This window comes from Pseudoliparis swirei, chromosome 4 (genome assembly GCF_029220125.1).
Source record: "Pseudoliparis swirei isolate HS2019 ecotype Mariana Trench chromosome 4, NWPU_hadal_v1, whole genome shotgun sequence".
Lineage (NCBI taxonomy): Eukaryota > Metazoa > Chordata > Actinopteri > Perciformes > Liparidae > Pseudoliparis > Pseudoliparis swirei.
The window spans coordinates 33707030-33719917 of record NC_079391.1 but is presented as its reverse complement, the minus strand read 5'-3'; the positions used below and the strand labels follow the sequence as shown (position 1 = coordinate 33719917).

The 12888-nt window shown below is 37.2% G+C and overlaps 1 protein-coding gene across 2 annotated transcripts in view; it reads left to right on the top strand.

The window, feature by feature from the left end:
- Positions 1-712: 712 nt before the first annotated feature.
- Positions 713-12888, top strand: part of LOC130192988 (C-myc promoter-binding protein-like) — a 48674-nt gene continuing 36498 nt past the window's right edge. For both annotated transcript variants that reach the window (XM_056413235.1, XM_056413234.1), the window contains exon 1: positions 713-958. The gene's annotated coding sequence lies outside the window, so the exon portion shown is untranslated. The remainder of the gene's footprint in view (positions 959-12888) is intronic.

The following is a 12888-nucleotide window of genomic DNA, read 5'->3' as shown; positions in this document are numbered from 1 at the left end:
CACATAGGGAGGAACTAATAGACCAAAATATAATGATGAACACACCTTCTGTCATCTTGTTTATATCGGACAATAAACATGAATTAATTATGGATATCTGTAATTAATTGCTGACAAAATGAGATTTGAATATTACAGATTTTGATCATGATTGAATCAAACTAAACTCCAGTAATATAATAATGAGATAATAGTGAGATACTTATGATATAACAGTGATATTATAGTGAGATAATAATGAGATAATAGTGAGAAAATAATGAGATAATAGTGAGATAATACTGAGATAATAATAAGATAATAGGAAGCTAATAGTGAGATAATAGTGAGATAGTGAGATAATAATGAGATAATAGTGAGATAATAATGAGATAATAGTGAGCTAATAGTGAGATAGCAGTGAGATAATAATGAGATAATAGTGAGATAATAGTGAGATAGCAGTGAGATAATAGTGAGATAATAGTGAGATAGCAGTGAGATAATAATTAGATAATAGTGAGATAATAATGAGATAATAGTGAGATAATAGTGAGATAGCAGTGAGATAATAGTGATATAATAGTGAGCGTTGTCAGCATCAAGTATATTGTAGAGATCCTTTCTTGATGAGAGAAGCTGTGACGTCAAACTGCCATCCAGAGAGAGAGAGAGAGAGAGAGAGAGAGAGAGAGAGAGAGAGAGATGCGCGCGTGCGCGCGCCAGATCCCCATCACAGACCAAGATGGCGGCGGAGCGGACAGCCGGCCCCTCACGGACCGACTAGAGAAGCTTCTCGCGGCCGGACAGCAGCGACTCCCGTCCGGGACCAGGACACCGACAGACTGACAGCCGACAGCCGGCATCGGCCGCCTCAACCGTTTGTTCTTCCTTTTCCTCCCGTTACCGACACCGGTGTGATGAGACAGCGCCGGTAGACGACACCGGAGTGGGGTTGTGCGTGACGTCCACAAGCGGGGTGAGTCGGAGCTGCTGGCCCGCTATAGGGACCGACTGGCCGGGGACGGGTTCACCGAGCAGCCGCTGCGCTGCAGCCGGTTCTGCCGTACCTCACGGTTCCGCCGTACCTCACGGTTCTACCGTACCTCACGGTTCCGCCTTAGCCTACATCACGGTTTAACCGTACCTCACGGTTCCGCCGTACCTCACGGTTTCGCCGTACCTCACGGTCCTGTAGCGGTGTTGTTGTTTACACGTGTTTGGGGTTTTGAACCCGTCCCTAGCTGAGGATGCTTCACGGACTCCTCTGACCTCCAGCACCAAGGCTTCCTCTTTACTGGTGTAAATATGTATAAATATATGTAAATATATATAAATATACATAAATATACAATTGACAGTGGAGTCATTCCATGTCACCTTGTTTGTCTGTTGCAGTGTTACGTCACACAATGACATGACGCTCCACTGTGATAGTGAAGATAACCTCATGTCAGTGAATTAGGGCTGTCAATCGATTTAAAAAAATTTAACTAATTAATCGCACATTTTGAAATTCATTAATCGCGATAATTACAGGGTGACGGGTGGAGATTTCCCCCTGTTATAATAGGAGGGGAAACACTGGAGTTGATAAGCGTGTCTTCTTGTCTGATCAATACGCAACTGTGAGGTGCGCGAATGGACCGAGCGGACAGCTGCTGATCACTCACTTAACGAACAGACGGTGCGCGCGCAGCAGGAAAAACCCTGAATGTATATATGGGATTAATCATGATTAATCCACAGAAACCTGTGATTAACCTGATTAAATTTTCACAGCCCTAGATAATAGTGATATAACGTTATGATAATAGTGATATAACGTTATGATAATAGTGATATAACGTTATGGTAATAGTGATATAACGTTATGATAATAGTGATATAACGTTATGATAATAGTGATATAAAATTAAGATAATAGTGATATAACGTTATGATAATAGTGATATAACGTTATGATAATAGTGATATAACGTTATGATAATAGTGATATAACGTTATGATAATAGTGATATAACGTTATGATAATAGTGATATAACGTTATGGTAATAGTGATATAAAGTTATGATAATAGTGATATAACGTTATGATAATAGTGATATAAAATTAAGATAATAGTGATATAACGTTATGATAATAGTGATATAACGTTATGATAATAGTGATATAAGATTAAGATAATAGTGATATAACGTTATGATAATAGTGATATAACGTTATGATAATAGTGATATAAGATTAAGATAATAGTGATATAACGTTATGATAATAGTGATATAACATTATGATAATAGTGATATAAGATTAAGATAATAGTGATATAACGTTATGATAATAGTGATATAACGTTATGATAATAGTGATATAACGTTATGATAATAGTGATATAAGATTAAGATAATAGTGATATAACGTTATGATAATAGTGATATAACGTTATGATAATAGTGATATAAAATTATGATAATAGTGATATAACGTTATGATAATAGTGATATAAAGTTATGATAATAGTGATATAACGTTATGATAATAGTGATATACCGTTATGATAATAGTGATATAACGTTATGATAATAGTGATATAACGTTATGATAATAGTGATATAAAGTTATGATAATAGTGATATAACGTTATGATAATAGTGATATACCGTTATGATAATAGTGATATAACGTTATGATAATAGTGATATAACGTTATGATAATAGTGATATAAAGTTATGATAATAGTGATATAACATTATGATAATAGTGATATAACGTTATGATAATAGTGATATAAAATTAAGATAATAGTGATATAACGTTATGATAATAGTGATATAACGTTATGATAATAGTGATATAAGATTAAGATAATAGTGATATAACGTTATGATAATAGTGATATAACGTTATGATAATAGTGATATAAGATTAAGATAATAGTGATATAACGTTATGATAATAGTGATATAACATTATGATAATAGTGATATAAGATTAAGATAATAGTGATATAACGTTATGATAATAGTGATATAACGTTATGATAATAGTGATATAACGTTATGATAATAGTGATATAAGATTAAGATAATAGTGATATAACGTTATGATAATAGTGATATAACATTATGATAATAGTGATATAAGATTAAGATAATAGTGATATAACGTTATGATAATAGTGATATAACGTTATGATAATAGTGATATAACGTTATGATAATAGTGATATAAGATTAAGATAATAGTGATATAACGTTATGATAATAGTGATATAACGTTATGATAATAGTGATATAAAATTATGATAATAGTGATATACCGTTATGATAATAGTGATATAACGTTATGATAATAGTGATATAAGATTAAGATAATAGTGATATAAAGTTATGATAATAGTGATATAACGTTATGATAATAGTGATATAAGATTAAGATAATAGTGATATAACGTTATGATAATAGTGATATAAAGTTATGATAATAGTGATATAAAGTTATGATAATAGTGATATAACGTTATGATAATAGTGATATAAAATTATGATAATAGTGATATAACGTTATGATAATAGTGATATAATGTTATGATAATAGTGATATAAAATTATGATAATAGTGATATAACGTTATGATAATAGTGATATAAAATTATGATAATAGTGATATAAAATTATGATAATAGTGATATAAAGTTATGATAATAGTGATATAACGTTATGATAATAGTGATATAAAGTTATGATAATAGTGATATAACGTTATGATAATAGTGATATAAAGTTATGATAATAGTGATATAACGTTATGGTAATAGTGATATAACGTTATGATAATAGTGATATAAAGTTATGATAATAGTGATATAACGTTATGATAATAGTGATATAACGTTATGATAATAGTGATATAAAGGTGTGGTAATAGTGATATAACGTTATGATAATAGTGATATAAAGTTATGATAATAGTGATATAACGTTATGATAATAGTGATATACCGTTATGATAATAGTGATATAAAGTTATGATAATAGTGATATAACGTTATGATAATAATGATATAAAGTTATGATAATAGTGATATAACGTTATGATAATAGTGATATAATGTTATGGTAATAGTGATATAACATTATGATAATAGTGATATAACGTTATGATAATAGTGATATAAAGTTATGATAATAGTGATATAACGTTATGATAATAGTGATATAAAATTAAGATAATAGTGATATAACGTTATGATAATAGTGATATAACGTTATGATAATAGTGATATAAGATTAAGATAATAGTGATATAACGTTATGATAATAGTGATATAACGTTATGATAATAGTGATATAAGATTAAGATAATAGTGATATAACGTTATGATAATAGTGATATAACGTTATGATAATAGTGATATAAGATTAAGATAATAGTGATATAACGTTATGATAATAGTGATATAACGTTATGATAATAGTGATATAAGATTAAGATAATAGTGATATAACGTTATGATAATAGTGATATAACGTTATGATAATAGTGATATAAAATTATGATAATAGTGATATAACGTTATGATAATAGTGATATAACGTTATGATAATAGTGATATAAAGTTATGATAATAGTGATATAAAGTTATGATAATAGTGATATAACGTTATGATAATAGTGATATAAAATTAAGATAATAGTGATATAACGTTATGATAATAGTGATATAACGTTATGATAATAGTGATATAAGATTAAGATAATAGTGATATAACGTTATGATAATAGTGATATAACGTTATGATAATAGTGATATAAGATTAAGATAATAGTGATATAACGTTATGATAATAGTGATATAACGTTATGATAATAGTGATATAAGATTAAGATAATAGTGATATAACGTTATGATAATAGTGATATAACGTTATGATAATAGTGATATAAGATTAAGATAATAGTGATATAACGTTATGATAATAGTGATATAACGTTATGATAATAGTGATATAAAATTATGATAATAGTGATATAACGTTATGATAATAGTGATATAACGTTATGATAATAGTGATATAAGATTATGATAATAGTGATATAACGTTATGATAATAGTGATATAACGTTATGATAATAGTGATATAAAGGTGTGGTAATAGTGATATAACGTTATGATAATAGTGATATAACGTTATGATAATAGTTATATCAAATTATGATAATAGTGATATAACGTTATGATAATAGTGATATAATGTTATGATAATAGTGATATAAAATTATGATAATAGTGATATAACGTTATGATAATAGTGATATAAAATTATGATAATAGTGATATAAAGTTATGATAATAGTGATATAACGTTATGATAATAGTGATATAAAGTTATGATAATAGTGATATAACGTTATGATAATAGTGATATAAAGTTATGATAATAGTGATATAACGTTATGGTAATAGTGATATAACGTTATGATAATAGTGATATAAAGTTATGATAATAGTGATATAACGTTATGATAATAGTGATATAACGTTATGATAATAGTGATATAAAGGTGTGGTAATAGTGATATAACGTTATGATAATAGTGATATAAAGTTATGATAATAGTGATATAACGTTATGATAATAGTGATATAACGTTATGATAATAGTGATATAAGATTATGATAATAGTGATATAACGTTATGATAATAGTGATATAACGTTATGATAATAGTGATATAAAGGTGTGGTAATAGTGATATAACGTTATGATAATAGTGATATAACGTTATGATAATAGTTATATCAAATTATGATAATAGTGATATAACGTTATGATAATAGTGATATAATGTTATGATTCAATTCAATTCAATTCAGTTTATTCACAAATTACAAATTTGTCTCGGAGTGCTTTACAATCTGTACACATAGACATCCCTGCCCCAAAACCTCACATCGGACCAGGAAAAACTCCCAAATAACCCTTCAGGGGGAAAAAGGAAGAAACCTGGAGGAGAGCAACAGAGGAGGATCCTCTCCTAGGATGGACAGATGCAATAGATGTAATGTACAGAAGGACAGATTTAGAGTTAAAATACATTCAATGAATATGACAGAGTGTATGAATAGTTCATAGTAGGCATATTCCACGATGGAGACCTCCACGATCCATCAGGCAGATGGCGGTGGGGAGGAGGAGTGGGCGGAGTCTCAACAGGACAGTGGCGTAGTCATGAGCAGGAATTCCATCAGGCAGATAGGATCTATGATAATAGTGATATAAAATTATGATAATAGTGATATAACGTTATGATAATAGTGATATAAAATTATGATAATAGTGATATAAAGTTATGATAATAGTGATATAACGTTATGATAATAGTGATATAAAGTTATGATAATAGTGATATAACGTTATGATAATAGTGATATAAAGTTATGATAATAGTGATATAACGTTATGGTAATAGTGATATAACGTTATGATAATAGTGATATAAAGTTATGATAATAGTGATATAACGTTATGATAATAGTGATATAACGTTATGATAATAGTGATATAAAGGTGTGGTAATAGTGATATAACGTTATGATAATAGTGATATAAAGTTATGATAATAGTGATATAACGTTATGATAATAGTGATATACCGTTATGATAATAGTGATATAAAGTTATGATAATAGTGATATAAAGTTATGATAATAGTGATATAACGTTATGATAATAGTGATATACCATTATGATAATAGTGATATAAAGTTATGATAATAGTGATATAAAGTTATGATAATAGTGATATAACGTTATGATAATAGTGATATAAAGTTATGATAATAGTGATATACTGTTATGATAATAGTGATATAACGTTATGATAATAGTGATATAAAGTTATGATAATAGTGATATAACGTTATGATAATAGTGATATAAAGTTATGATAATAGTGATATAACGTTATGATAATAGTGATATAAAGTTATGATAATAGTGATATAACGTTATGATAATAGTGATAAAGTTATGATAATAGTGATAAAGTTATGATAATAGTGATATAACGTTATGATAATAGTGATATAACGTTATGATAATAGTGATATAACGTTATGATAATAGTGATATAACAGTGAGGGTGAGAGCCGGCTGTGTAACTCAGGTATGTTCATCTTGTGTCACTCAGTCAACACAGAGAGCAAATAGAGTCTCACTCCACAGAGCTGTGCGCTGCAGTGTCCTCAGCCCTCGCATGGGGACTTCAATAGTAGATAGACGATCAATAGAGAAGATTTCAGGGTGGCGAGCGCCACCCTGTTACAATGGAAGGGGAAACACTGCGATGTCGTTGTGAGGATGAAGTATTGATCGATTGGTTTAGACACATTCCCACGAGGAGTGTCTTTAAAATGCAACGCAACCAAAAAGGAGAAGAAAAGTGTGTGTTGTGTGTGTGTGTGTGTTGTTGTGTTGTTGTGTTGTTGTGTGTGTTAGTGTGTGTGTGTGAGCCCTGTGGCATGCAGTAGTATTCTAGGGACTAACAGCTGCTCTGAGTAATGGCCGCCGGGTGAAATGTCCCTCATGGATCCAGATGCTTCACGTCAGGCTCAGTGACATGAAAGTCTGACTTCCTGTGGAGTAAACTGGAGGCTCCTCCCCCTGAGGGGTGTGGTTAGTTAACTGGAGGCTCCTCCCCCTGAGGGGTGTGGTTAGTTAACTGGAGGCTCCTCCCCCTGATGGGTGTGGTTAGTTAACTGGAGGCTCCTCCTCCTGAGGGGTGTGGTTAGTTAACTGGAGGCTCCTCCCCCTGATGGGTGTGGTTAGTTAACTGGAGGCTCCTCCCCCTGAGGGGTGTGGTTAGTTAACTGGAGGCTCCTCCCCCTGATGGGTGTGGTTAGTTAACTGGAGGCTCCTCCCCCTGATGGGTGTGGTTAGTTAACTGGAGGCTCCTCCCCCTGAGGGGTGTGGTTAGTTAACTGGAGGCTCCTCCCCCTGAGGGGTGTGGTTAGTTAACTGGAGGCTCCTCCCCCTGATGGGTGTGGTTAGTTAACTGGAGGCTCCTCCCCCTGAGGGGTGTGGTTAGTTAACTGGAGGAACTGTTCCCATGGCCTGTTCCCATGGCATCACATTTATATAAACAGATCTCTTACTTTACGACAAACTGCATCATGTTATTATTATGTTTACTAAATAAAATGAATTTAACTGGATATTTATTTAAAGGTAAACACACTGTGACAACAAGTGTGTGTGTAGTAAACATGGAAATACAGGTGGGTCATCTTTACTGAGATAGAGAGAGGGAGGGAGAGAGAGAGAGAAAGAGGGAGAGAGAGGGAGAGAGAGAGAGAGAGAGAGAGAGAGAGAGAGAGAGGGAGATTCCAAAACATATTTTTAAAGCAGCAGGTCAAGACCTCACAGGTAGTTTTTTTCTGGTTTCACACACACACTCACACACACACACACACACACACACACTCACACACACACACACACACACACTCACACACAGACACACACACACTCACACAGACACACACTCACACACACATGCACACACACACTCACACACACAACACACACACACACACAACACACACACACACACAGTAAGTCAACATGCTCACTTCTCCTTCCTGCCGCGCTCGCAGCTCGTCCCGGTCTGTTGGAGCTCTTGTGATTGGTTGAGCTCCACGCGGCTCGCCGTGGTGTCCCGCCGCGGCTCGTGACTCGTGGAGCGGCTCCGGTTGCGTTCCTGCGGTCGAGCGGACGCCGCGGCGTGTTTCTCACCGAGGTCGTCTTTCCCCGCCGGGCGCCGCCCATCCCCCGAGCTCCTGCTGCTGGTAGGAGTCAGCGGGTTTGGGCCGGGAGGCCTCGGCTCCGACACCGGGCCGGGTTAAACACTCTGAACACTTGAACACAACATCACATGCTGGGCTCCGAAAGCCTAAAGGGGGCGGGGCTTTGAGGGGCGTGGCTTATCTCCGTGGAAACAGTTATCCTCTCCTTCATCCACAATGAAGAGCTACCCACTAGTTCTGCTTCGTACGTGTTGAGGACGTCCCACACACGTGTGAACATGTAACGCCCTCGTGTTCGGGTTCATAACATTAATATAATATATAAATATATTCATGACATCATGAATAACTTCCTCTTCCGGCTCCTTTAGAGCGGCCGACTCGGCGTCGGGTAAATTTTTCGACTCAGTTGAAATCAATTTGAGGCAAATATTCTCAATTGTGGTCACGCACACACACACACACACACACTCACACACACACACACACTCACACACACACAACACACACACTCACACACACACACACACACTCACACACACCACACACACACTCACACACACACACACACACACACTCACACACACACACACACTCACACACACACAACACACACACTCACACACACACACACACACACACACACACACACACACACACACCACACACCACACACCACACACACACACTCACACACACACAACACACACGTTCCCGGCTCATGGGCGCTACTCGCGGGGCAACGCTGTTGTTGTGAACGCAGCGTCAGTGACGGGCTCGTCGGAGGCCGGCAGCCACCTGACGACCTCACTCGGTGAAACTTGGGCCGAAGAGAGGAGGATGTGGAAAAGTAGACGGGTCAATATTTATAGAAAGTAGAGCTTTCGGTCCAACTCGTGGACGCTTACATTCTGATGATCCGGGTCATAATAAGCGTGGTACTCTGCACTGAAGACGTGTTCCACTTCTCTCCTTCCAGCCAGGGTTGTTCTGGTTCCGCTGAGGGGCAGAACCGTCATACCTCAGAGACCTGCCCTGAACCCGATTGAAGGTTATGGTTCTGAGAGTCGGTTCCTCTGGTGATTACTGAGGATCCAGCTGTTGTGGGATGTGGGAGCGCCCGGGCGTCATGAAAGATGCAGAAACACATGAATACGATGTTCTCGAAGGCTCGTCTCTCTGGGCGCTGACCTCTGACCTCACGGCGAGGATTGGACCACTCTTTGTGCGTCACACCATTTTGGATGCGGGTCTTGGGAGGGAACCCAGCTGGTCTGAGAGCGATGACGCAATAGAGTACTGCTCTCAGCACCAGGCGGTCTGTTTCTCCGCAGGAGGACTTCTGTTGCATCGATATGGGCTTTGAGTTGTTCCGGGTCTCAGGGCCGCGTCGTCGCTCGGTGAGCCCGTTGTTATCGCTGCAGCCACGTTCCAACAGCAGTGGAAGGAGAGATGTGAAATCCACTTCTCAGACTGTCACTTGGGATTTATTCTATTCTGGAAATATATGGCGGGCAGAGACAATAGAGCAGGTCTGGTTTCAGTGGGAGTTCAACATTGTCCCACATATGCAGCATATATATATATATATATATTATTTTTATTATTTTTGATTATATATATATTTTTTTAAATAAATATATTTATAACATGTAATTAAACATATATTTATAATTCTATTGAAAACATATATTTATATATATATATATAATATATGTATATTTTTATAAATATGTTTCGAATTATGTTTGTTTTATAGTATATTTTATTTTACTTATTACTTTATAGATTTATTTATATCTCTCTATCTTTCGTCTGTGTATGTGTACATTAAATATATGTGTGTGTGTGTGTGTGTGTGTGTGTGTGTGTGTGTGTGTGATCCTCGTGCCACAGTAGACCTGCTTCGTGTTATTTTGAGCCGGCTGACGGGGATGAGTGCCATTCTTTGGTCATGTGACCTCGTGGTTGTCTCACGGTGACACTACAGAGCCACGGTTGTACTAAGTGACTTTTAATTGCACCGATTATTCCACTTCTTGCTTTCCCTTATTCCCAAAAAGACAATATTCCACAAAAAAAAGTTGATATGCCGGCTGAGAATTAATATTCCACAAACAAACGTTGTGTTTACGAGCAGCCGGTCACATTCTGAGCATGACGCGCGTCTCAAGGACAATCTGCTCCATTGGGAATATGGCCGGATTCAAAATATCCAAACTCAGTTTAACAGGAGCCACGTGGAATGTTTGGAAAATAATATAAATATAAGGGAACGCTGAGGGTGCATGTGTTTAATGAAACGATGCCGCCAGTTGAGTCTCATGAGCAGTCCTTCTGGCTCAATGAAACGATGATGTCATCATCTTTAAACGTGTATTCTTAAAGCTTTTATTGTGTTTGAATGGAGAACCAAGGGACTTGACCTCGTGGGACGTGTTGACCACGTTAGTTTCAGGCTTTAATTTTGCCTGTGAAAATATAAGAATGTGACCTCAGGAGACCACACACACACACACACAGCTCACATGTGTAGGTGCTATAAGAAGCGAATCTCCACGTTCACGAGTTTAAACTAGAAGTTGTGCTGCGTCAGTGGACTCGCTCTTTATTTTTGTGTTGAGTTAAAGTCCCGAGTGTTTCTGAAGGAGACGTGAGCGCTCACTTCCTGTCTGCTGGGTGTTGCACCGATGTGTTGTAACGAGAGCGTCCCGGGAACATTCACGAGTCGGCTCTGGGTGTTGGACAGGATGTTCAGCGTGGACTCAGGATGCGGTGCAGATGTGCGGCCCCTTAGAGGGCAGCCGACTCCACCAGTCAGCCTCAGGCGGCAACCTCTGCTTCTGTGAAGTGTGTTGAAGCTGCATTCTCTCTCCTGACCACCAGGGGGCGACTCCTCTGGTTGTATAGAAGTCTATGCGTCATGTGTTAAAGCTGCATTCTCTCTCCTGACCACCAGGGGGCGACTCCTCTGGTTGTATAGAAGTATATGCGTCATGTTTTGAAGCTGCATTCTCTCTCCTGACCACCAGGGGGCGACTCCTCTGGTTGTATAGAAGTCTATGCGTCATGTTTTGAAGCTGCATTCTCTCTACTGACCACCAGGGGGCGACTCCTCTGGTTGTATAGAAGTCTATACGTCATGTTTTGAAGCTGCATTCTCTCTACTGACCACCAGGGGGTGACTCCTCTGGTTGTATAGAAGTCTATGCTTCATGTGTTAAAGCTGCATTCTCTCTCCTGACCACCAGGGGGCGACTCCTCTGGTTGTATAGAAGTATATACAATGACTCTACTTCTACATTATTAACATACATATACATTATTAACATGCCTATACCTGTAAACATTAGATATATGCACATACACATATACATGACGTACTATACATCAATTTATATGCAATTCTGACAGTTTGGACCTGAGCCCTGATTTAGACGCTCCGCGTGCCTCCAGCTCCTCTTCCTCCCCGCTTACGCCAAACGCCTGAAGCACGCGAGTCCGACCCAGAATGCATCTGTGTGATTATTTCAGTGTTATCCAACCGACCACAACAAGAAAAGACTGTATGAGAATGTGTGTGTGTGTGTGTGTGTGTGTCTGTGTGTGTCTGTGTGTGGGGAGCGCTTCAAGTGACAAGCTGAACATTTGCTTTGGAGTTCCACCGAAGTCCAAAAGATAATTCAGGACAGCCGCGACGGAAACCCCCAAAACCCCCAAAAACCCCCAGAAGCCCCAGAAAGTCCCTCAGCAGCCTCCAACACGTCATTGTTGGCAAAGCCTCCAGCAGCTGCTCTCAATACACATCCCATAATATCTGCTGAGCCAGTGGACTGATACTGACTCGGCCTGCAGGGCTGGATCTAATCCTGACTGGTGGTCTAGAGGTCTAATCCTGACTGGGGGTCTAGAGGTCTAATCCTGACTGGTGGTCTAGAAGTCTAATCCTGACTGGTGGTCTAGAAGTCTAATCCTGACTGGTGGTCTAGAGGTCTAATCCTGACTGGGGGTCTAGAGGTCTAACCCTGACTGGTGGTCTAGAGGTCTAATCCTGACTGGTGGTCTAGAGGTCTAATCCTGACTGGTGGTCTAGAGGTCT